This window comes from Dioscorea cayenensis, chromosome 20 (assembly GCF_009730915.1).
Source record: "Dioscorea cayenensis subsp. rotundata cultivar TDr96_F1 chromosome 20, TDr96_F1_v2_PseudoChromosome.rev07_lg8_w22 25.fasta, whole genome shotgun sequence".
Classification (NCBI taxonomy): domain Eukaryota; kingdom Viridiplantae; phylum Streptophyta; class Magnoliopsida; order Dioscoreales; family Dioscoreaceae; genus Dioscorea; species Dioscorea cayenensis.
In genome coordinates, this window is record NC_052490.1 from 12,325,979 (window position 1) to 12,334,558 (window position 8,580).

Below are 8,580 nucleotides of genomic sequence, written 5' to 3' on the forward strand. Positions count from 1 at the left end.
GATATGATACCCACTCACTTGGGATTTTATTACTTCGATAAACCTGTGCATTTGCGGGACATACACAAGGGGCATTGTCAGAGGGATCGATAGTGGTGTGAATAATATTAAAATGAAAAGAAATAAACAAAACAAGAATGGGAGACGCTATTAAAAATGACAGGAAAGGCATCGATAGAAAGTGAGACGCCTAGACATTGATCCCCCTAGGACTATTGCTTCAACTGTAAAACCAACTATTATGTCTACTGATTGATACTTAATGAGTCATGGAAATCCTAAAATACATGGTCTCAAACCTAAGGTCAACCATGACTAACCCTACACTATATCCCGGAGGAGAAATCACTCAGTCTCAACACCTCACACTGTGCAAAGTTGCTTAAAGCTCTAGGGACTCCAAGTGATTAACTCTATTCCCTAACATATATCTAACACTTTGGTCCAGACGAAAGACCCCTAGTCATAATTAAGCTCCAAATACTAAGGATTACTTCAACTGTTCACTCTATTGCTTGTGTAACTAAGCCCTAGTGGAGTTCATCTCTTATCACTTCACTCTATTGTGACAGCAAAGAACTCTTGAAATGTGGAGGTGGGATAAATCACATTGGAGGGGAAATGAGACATTCCGCTATCTCTCGACTTACCCTCTCGATCCTCTCCAATCTTGCTTTATCTAACGCTCATGGTGTGTCACTCACTCATAAGGACTACCAATGTAGGTTATCAACCCTAGTGTCAGTCTCAGAAAACTGATTCAACAAGCATTCAAGATTAGATCTCAATTATAGACATCAATTAAATAAACAAAATAGAAAGGTAAAAAAAATAATATCATCTTTGGGTTTACAAGTCCAAATACCAACTAGGGGTTTAGCTCTCCGCGGAGCAAGATATAACCAATAATGAAATCGAAAGTAAAAACATGCAATCCATAAGTAAAACCCCCTTGGTATTCATGTCAATGGTTTTATGGAGTGGCCGCGTCTTCTCCAAAGGTTCCCTCGTCAAGCCTAGGACACATTTCACCGAATCGATGACGAGGAAAGCTCCCCCAATAACTCTCTTCCAAGGGAACGTAGTATTGAAAGACATAGAACCACTCCAAAAGCCTTGCCAAAGCCTCTCTAAACCCTAGCTGCGAGTACCTCCAAAGATAGAGAAAAGATGAGAAAAAGATAGGGAAAAAGATCCAGAAAAAGATCCTGAAAAATGGCTGAAATCGTGACTTAAATAGGGCTTGAATCAGGCATCCACATAGGCGTGTGGAAATTCCATACACTCTTGTGAATCTGCAGGAATTGATTTTCTGAGACTTGTGCATAGTAACTACTATAGTAACTTTGCTTCAGTAGTTTTCTACAGTACCTACTATAGTACTTGATAAACACATAAATGTACATATTTTATACGTATTAATCTTGTATTATGTGTGTGTATCTTAATGAATTGATATCCGTTTAAGTATAAATTAGTTATTTCGATGTTGCAGATCTTAAATGGGTCGAACGAAGCACAAAAATACAAATTGGACAAATTCGATACCAAAAACGGCATTTTTGGGGTATTGGCACTGTAGCTGGCATTCGGCTGTGAGCTTCACGGCGTCCATGCACCCGCATGGATGCCAGTTAAGTTTGTTGGAATTTCACAATTCTGGGACTGTAGCAGAAACACTGTAGTGCAAACAATATAGCTGAGTACTGTAGCACCGACACCTTTCTGGGCAAAATGGCAGTGAGCTTCACGGGCTCCATGCGCCCCGCATGGAGCCCGTATTGACCTAACGAGGTATATATTGGACTGAATTTCTAAGGCAAAGGAGGACGTTTTTTGGACAAAGCTTTTTGGAGAGTTTTTGGAGCTGACTTCCACCAGTTCAAAGGAGGCAAGATCACACGTTTTGGAGAAGGGGAATCAAAAGGAGAAGTTTGGTTTGGCTAGATCTTCATCGATCTCTTCTTTGGGAGCTTGTAGACGACGAGGGAAGCCGCCCCGATCGCGGTGTCCGTGGAAGCTTTCCACCTAACTTGGCTTGTCATCTCACTTCTATTGTTTGAGGGAGTTTTCTTATGCTATTTGTGGTTGTTTTCATAGACCTATTATTTGTATTTGTTTGCATGGACGAGTAGACCCCAAGGACACTGGATGCCGGTGAACCTTATGGTGAACTTGTGTATTTGGATGATCTAATTTTGTCTATTGCAATTGTTGTGTGTTTGTGATTCATTCTTGGTGCATTTGATGTGTTGCTTATATGTGAACTTTGTAAACCAACTCCTAGGTTGTACTTGTGATCGACACGGAGTGTGAGCACCCGCAAACGCACGGGGTCGTCAAGTAATAAACCACTCGCACACGCACGAGTGGATCATATTCCCAAGGGGCCTGAGGAGCTACTTTAGTCACTTCTTGCCTGTTGTTTAGCTCACCAATTCCAATTCAAGAGAAAAGAAGAAAAGAAAGCAAAGCGAAAAGTAAGAGAAATTCTTAAGAAATATGATACGATCAAAACACGGGAGAAGCTCAAGGTTGGAAAATTGTCACGGATGTGGATCCCCAAGGGTGTTACTTAAGTGAGTAGGAAATTGAGTAGTTAAGCACGTGGCTAGTTGGACCGAGAAAACCAAAACTTAGGTCAACCCGATGGTCACGGCAATTGACCCCTAACCCAGTGCAAGTGTTGAGTACAGAATTTCTTCCGCCCAACTTCTCACACGGTTGCAAGGAGAAAGATGGTTTTCACAAGTTAGGATAGAAACACAAGTAGTTTTCAATCCTAGGAATGGATGGGTACAAATACCCGATGGTCACGGCATACTTATACAATAATCCCTTCCTAGTTTGGTGAAGTCTAGCACTAAGGCAATGGTCATGCTACAAAATGCTCCCAATAAATTGATACATCACTCAATCAAATGTACCAAAACAATCAAGAACATCAAACAAGAATCACAATAAGGCAAACATGCATAAAATACCCAAATAAACCAAAACATCACAAGTTCACCCCCAAGGTTCAGCTACATCTGGTGACCTAGGGGTTTAGTTGTTCATGTACAACAAAGAAACCAAATAATCCATACAAACAACTAAAATAAACATGAGAAACACTCCCTCAAATGGTGAAGGCCGAATGATGCTTGAATCTCAGGAGAAAACCTTTCGAAGACGCCACTTGCATGGGTAGCTTCCCGTTGTCTTCAACCTCCAAGAAATGTAGCCGTAGAAGTAGATCCTACTAATTCTTGATCTCCCCGTCGAGAAATGCTTGAATTTCTTTCCTTTTTGCCCACCTCAAGCTCGAGTTCAAGGTGGGGTGGAAGTGCTTCCCAAACCCTAGTCGTTTCTTGCCGAAAGAAGATGATGATCACCGAAAGGAAGCTTCCCAAAAAGAAGCCCTCAAAACTTTTTAAACCCTCAGGTCCCGATAGGTAAATGTGTCAATATACAGTCGGTATGCCGACCCCTTAGGATTTCCAGTTTTCTGCCAAGAAGGCCGTGATGAGCTACAGTAACTGCTGCAGTGAAACTGCTACATTAACACTGTTACTGTACTGTGCTACAGTATTCAGCCTGGAAATGCCGGTTTGATACCGAATTCAACCCCAATCGCGTCGCTCGAGTTCCCTAGGTTTCTATTAGGCCTGAAATGCAAAAATAACACAATTTAGACCAAAAGGGCATCGGTTCAACAAATAAATGTAACGAATAATACCAAACAAATACATGCAAAATACACGCTTTTAGACGTTTATCAACTTGGTAGCATGACCATCGCCGTTGTACTAGACACACCAAGTTTGGAAGGGATTCATGTAAGAATACGCCATGAGCATCGGGTATTTTGTATCCCTCCAACATTAGGGCTAGACCAAGTTGTGTTCCGGCTCTAATTAGAGATTTCTCCCTTGTGAATGCAATCGTATAAGGATTTGATAGGAAGAAATTCCGTATCAATACTTATACCAAAATAGGGGTCAATTGCCGTGACCATCGGGTTGACCTAATTTAGGAAATCTCTAGGTCCAAACCTTCAATTGCATGACATTCTTAGCATCCTTTACAGTTCAGTAGCCCTTAGAGAATCCACGTCCATGACCATTTCATTCCCCTGATTTTATACCCTTGCCTTGTTTTAGACTCCACTTGTTGTTCTTTCATTTTAATTAATAGATTAGAGAACCCCTTCGAATCTTTCGGCTAGACAATATGCGAAGAGGAAGTAAGGGTAGATCCATGGACCCAGGAAATATGACCCTCTCGTGCTCACACAAGAGGTATTACTTGATGACTCCCTGCGCTTGCGGATCGTGCACTAGTAGACCACCAAAATACTCCCTAATCCACACTTTTCATCGAGGCCACATGAATGGGGACACATTCATGCTGTATATTGCGTTGCCTCTTCAACAAAATCATATTTGACGATAATCTTGCTAGCTTTGGATAAGTCCGAACACATGAGTGTGACTGCCTTTGTGCCTCTAGACCTTGCATGTTCAATTGAGCACAACGAAGGTTGGCACACACTCACGTGTCTTTGAGCACAACTTGTGTCTTCATGTTTGTTCCCTCCAAGATTTCAGCAACATCGTGCATTCACGATCTACTTTGTCTTCTTTCTTCCATACTTGTCTCCACAATCCTACATGCATAAAATTAACACATATACACATGTATGAGAGATAAAATCTGAGAAAAGTAATGCTCATTATAAGAAAAAAAATACTTTGTATTACTAATACACAAGCACTTATCAAACTCCCCAACACTTAATATTTTTCTTGTCCTCAAACAAAAATAAAACATAGAAGCATAGAAGAAGGAAATATTGAAAGTACTTGGCCTTAGGTTCACCAAAATTATGCAAAAGAAGCATTCTACAAGTAAGGGAAATTTCAACACCAAATACAAAAAATTAATGCTCCAGCTAAAATCTCAAATAAAAAAGGATAACCAATCCGAAATCATGTAAGTGTGTGGAAACTAACTCAAGCCAACCCAATGTATACTCCTCAAAGTTCTAAGTATAAGGGACTTATTTATTTACAGAACAAAACAAAACAAAGAGATTGTAGTAGCTTTACACATCCTCTAAGGTAGCCCTTTCCGAGGCGGCCGCTAACGTGACTTTTACACTTTCGAGGTGATAGCTCTTTCCACCCGGGTAGTAGCTTTCACTTATCCCCTGAGATAGCTCTTTCTCTCATCAAGGAATAACTAGCATCCGACTTATGAGATCAGCTTCATACTTCATAGGCGGTAGCTCTATCAGCCCAAATGCGCAACCAAAACAAATAGAATTTTTTTAGGAAAAATTAACACAAGAAACAAAACTAACTAGTCCCTCAAACAATGAACTTGAGTTTCCAAAAAGGTTTATAGAGCGAGTAGTGCGACAAGTGTGAATCGGGCAAAAATTCCCAAAATTTCAAGTAAAAGCTAAAGCATGAGAACATTAAATGTTAAAAAGTCTCCTAAACTTAAGAATACAACCATTGCAACTAAGGTGAACTGCCATTAGCTACGTGAGTATTTTTAATCAAAACTTATGTAAAGAACATGTGTAGTGTGAACTACCCCCCACACTTAAGATGCCCATTGCCCTCAATGTACGCATGCAAGCACAATAAAAAGTATAAAGATGAAAAACATACATAGAAGTGGGCAATTGAAATAATACTCCCCTGAACTCCTAATGGTAAATTTGATGAAGCTATATTCATTGAGCATTGAGTTTCAATGGGTTTTGGAGCACACACATCCATGTCAAAATCATATTGACCTTGTCTATGACTAGTCCTCAATTTCCATATTCACAAGACCATCTGCATGTATACACAAGAGGGTTTAGTAAGGCTCAACAAAAGCAAAATAAACTCAAGTATATAAATATAAAACAATGAAATAGAACTCCAGACAACAAAAATAAAAGATAAACTCAGAAGGAGGATCCTTTTTAAGAAGTACCATTAGCTACGTGAGTATTTTTAATCAAAACTTATGTAAAGAACATGTGTAGTGTGAACTACCCCCCACACTTAAGATGCCCATTGCCCTCAATGTACGCATGCAAGCACAATAAAAAAAGTATAAAGATGAAAAAAACATACATAGAAGTGGGCAATTGAAATAATACTCCCCTCGAACTCCTAATGGTACATTTGATGGAGCTATATTCATTGAGCATTGAGTTTCAATGGGTTTTGGAGCACACACATCCATGTGAAAAATCATATTGACCGTGTTCTATGACTAGTCCTCAATTTCCATATTCACAAGACCATCTGCATGTATACACAAGGGGGTTTAGTAAGGCTCAACAAAAGCAAAATAAACTCAAGTATATAAAGATAAAACAATGAAATACAACTCCAGACAACAAAAATAAAAGATAAACTCAGAAGGAGGATCCTTTTTAAGAAGTACAATTCCAAACTAACATGTGAAAATGAAGCATGAAAAATAAGAGCAAATAAAGTAAAGATACATCAAGCCTTAGTGTTAGGCTCATGCCGCTCTATTGTCGCTATTGGTACTGGATCAACTAGTGCTGGTGAGGGTGATGGTGGTGTTGGTGACGCCTGAGGGGTTAGTGAAGCTCTGGGTCGTATGATGAATGGTGAAATCGCATCTCACTCTAATAACTACTGTAAAATGTCAGACGGGACATCACCTCAGTATGGCCTGCAGCCTATGTTGCGTGAACCTCAACAATCTCAGTTAGTAGCACCCACACTCACACTGTAGTCTCGAGCCTCTCAAAATGATCATAGACTCGAGAGCGAGATAGAATGTGCACTGGAGATGGCTCTTCTAAAGTGGGTGGTGCCTCGGTCTCCATCTGCGCCGGTTGTAACTCCTGTGCAAGCTGATCATCCTCGGTAGCATTACATTCTCCCACAGCTATCTCTGGTGGGGGCATGTTCAACACATACACCTCGTCTCTATATCTACACACCATCCCCATCAATCTTAGCGTCTCTACGCCTAGGGGAGCAGTTACGATTGTCTTCTCGACCCCATGAACAGCATCCAATAAACCCATCCCGGTGATGAGTTTAGTAATGTGTGGGCCAGAGAAGAGGACACAAATCCAAGCATATTATCCCTGATGCCGTAAATACTCTGTCAGGATGTGTCCCTAGTTGAGTGTCACGCTCTAAACTATAGCCATTCACCGACCTGCTTTGAATGGCATGAATATAACAATATGAAGGTCAGGAAAGACATGTGTCCTTGGACACCCCCGGCTGATACTGTCCTTGTCCGCACAGTGTTCTGTATCCTCGCTGCGGCGTTAAACTGCTGGCGTATTCTATAGGAAACTGCTAATAATCCTCTTTGCCGGTGAATGCTTCCAGATAGAGCCCAAGTCAAATAAAGAACTGAGTCACTGATAAATGCTTGTGTGATAAGAATGCTTAGTGTTCTTTCATTATGATGAGCATTACTTTTATCAAGTTTTAGCGCTAATACTTGTGCATTTGTGTTACTTTCATACATATAGGGTTGTGAAGCCGAATGTTAAAGAAAGAAGCCAATATAGATCGTGAATGCACCATTTAGAGGACATCTTGAGAAGGATCAAACACGAAGATATAAGTCGGGTTCAAGATGCGAGAATGTGTGCCAACCTCCATGTATTCAAGCTAGCACAATGGTTTGGAGGGGCACAAAGACAGTCAAATTAGAGTATCTCGGCTTATGCATTGATAGCAAGATTTTCATCAATGAGGCCGGTTATTGAAAAAGCAAAGCGATCTTTGAAGTAAATGTGTGCCCGTTGATGTTACCTCAATGAAAACACGGATTCGGGAGTGTTTCGGGCTGGTAATGTGTTACATACTGTAGTAAATTACTGTAGTAGGTACTGATCACAACCGGCCAAAAAAGAGAATTCCAAAGAATCCACACGGGCATATGGAAATTATTCACGCCCATGCGGAAGTTCAACAGGCCCGTGTGGCAAATCCACAGGGGCGTGTGGAAATTATCCACTCATGTACGGAAATTCAACAAGCCCGTGTGGCAAATCCACAGGGGCGTGTGGATACCCGATTCCAGCCCTATTTAAGCCGCAATTCAACCCTGATTTCAGGACTCTTTTCTCCATTCTTTCCCAACTTTGAGAGAGGGTTGCGGCTAGGGTTGTGAGAGGTAGTGGCAGGGCTTTTGGAGAAGTTTTTTTGGCTTCGACATCGTGCTCCACTTGAAAGAAGGTTATTGGGAGAGCTTTCATTGGCATTGATCCAACGAGATGTGTCCTAGGCCGAACAAGGGGACCTTTGGAGGAGACGAGGATTATCTACAAGACCATCGTCACGACTATCGAGGGTGTTTTCTATGGATTAATTTTTTACATTTGATTTCATTGTTTACTGTAACGAGCTCCATAGAGAGCTAAACCCCCTAGTGTGTACTTGGATTTGTGAACCCTAGGATGTATTTGTTTCATTAAACATTCTATTATGCTTTCATTAATTGGTGTTTTATTTGAGTTCCAATTTTGAATGCTTGATTGATTGAATCCTCCCTTAGAGTTATACTAGGGTTGAGAGTTCATATTGGTAA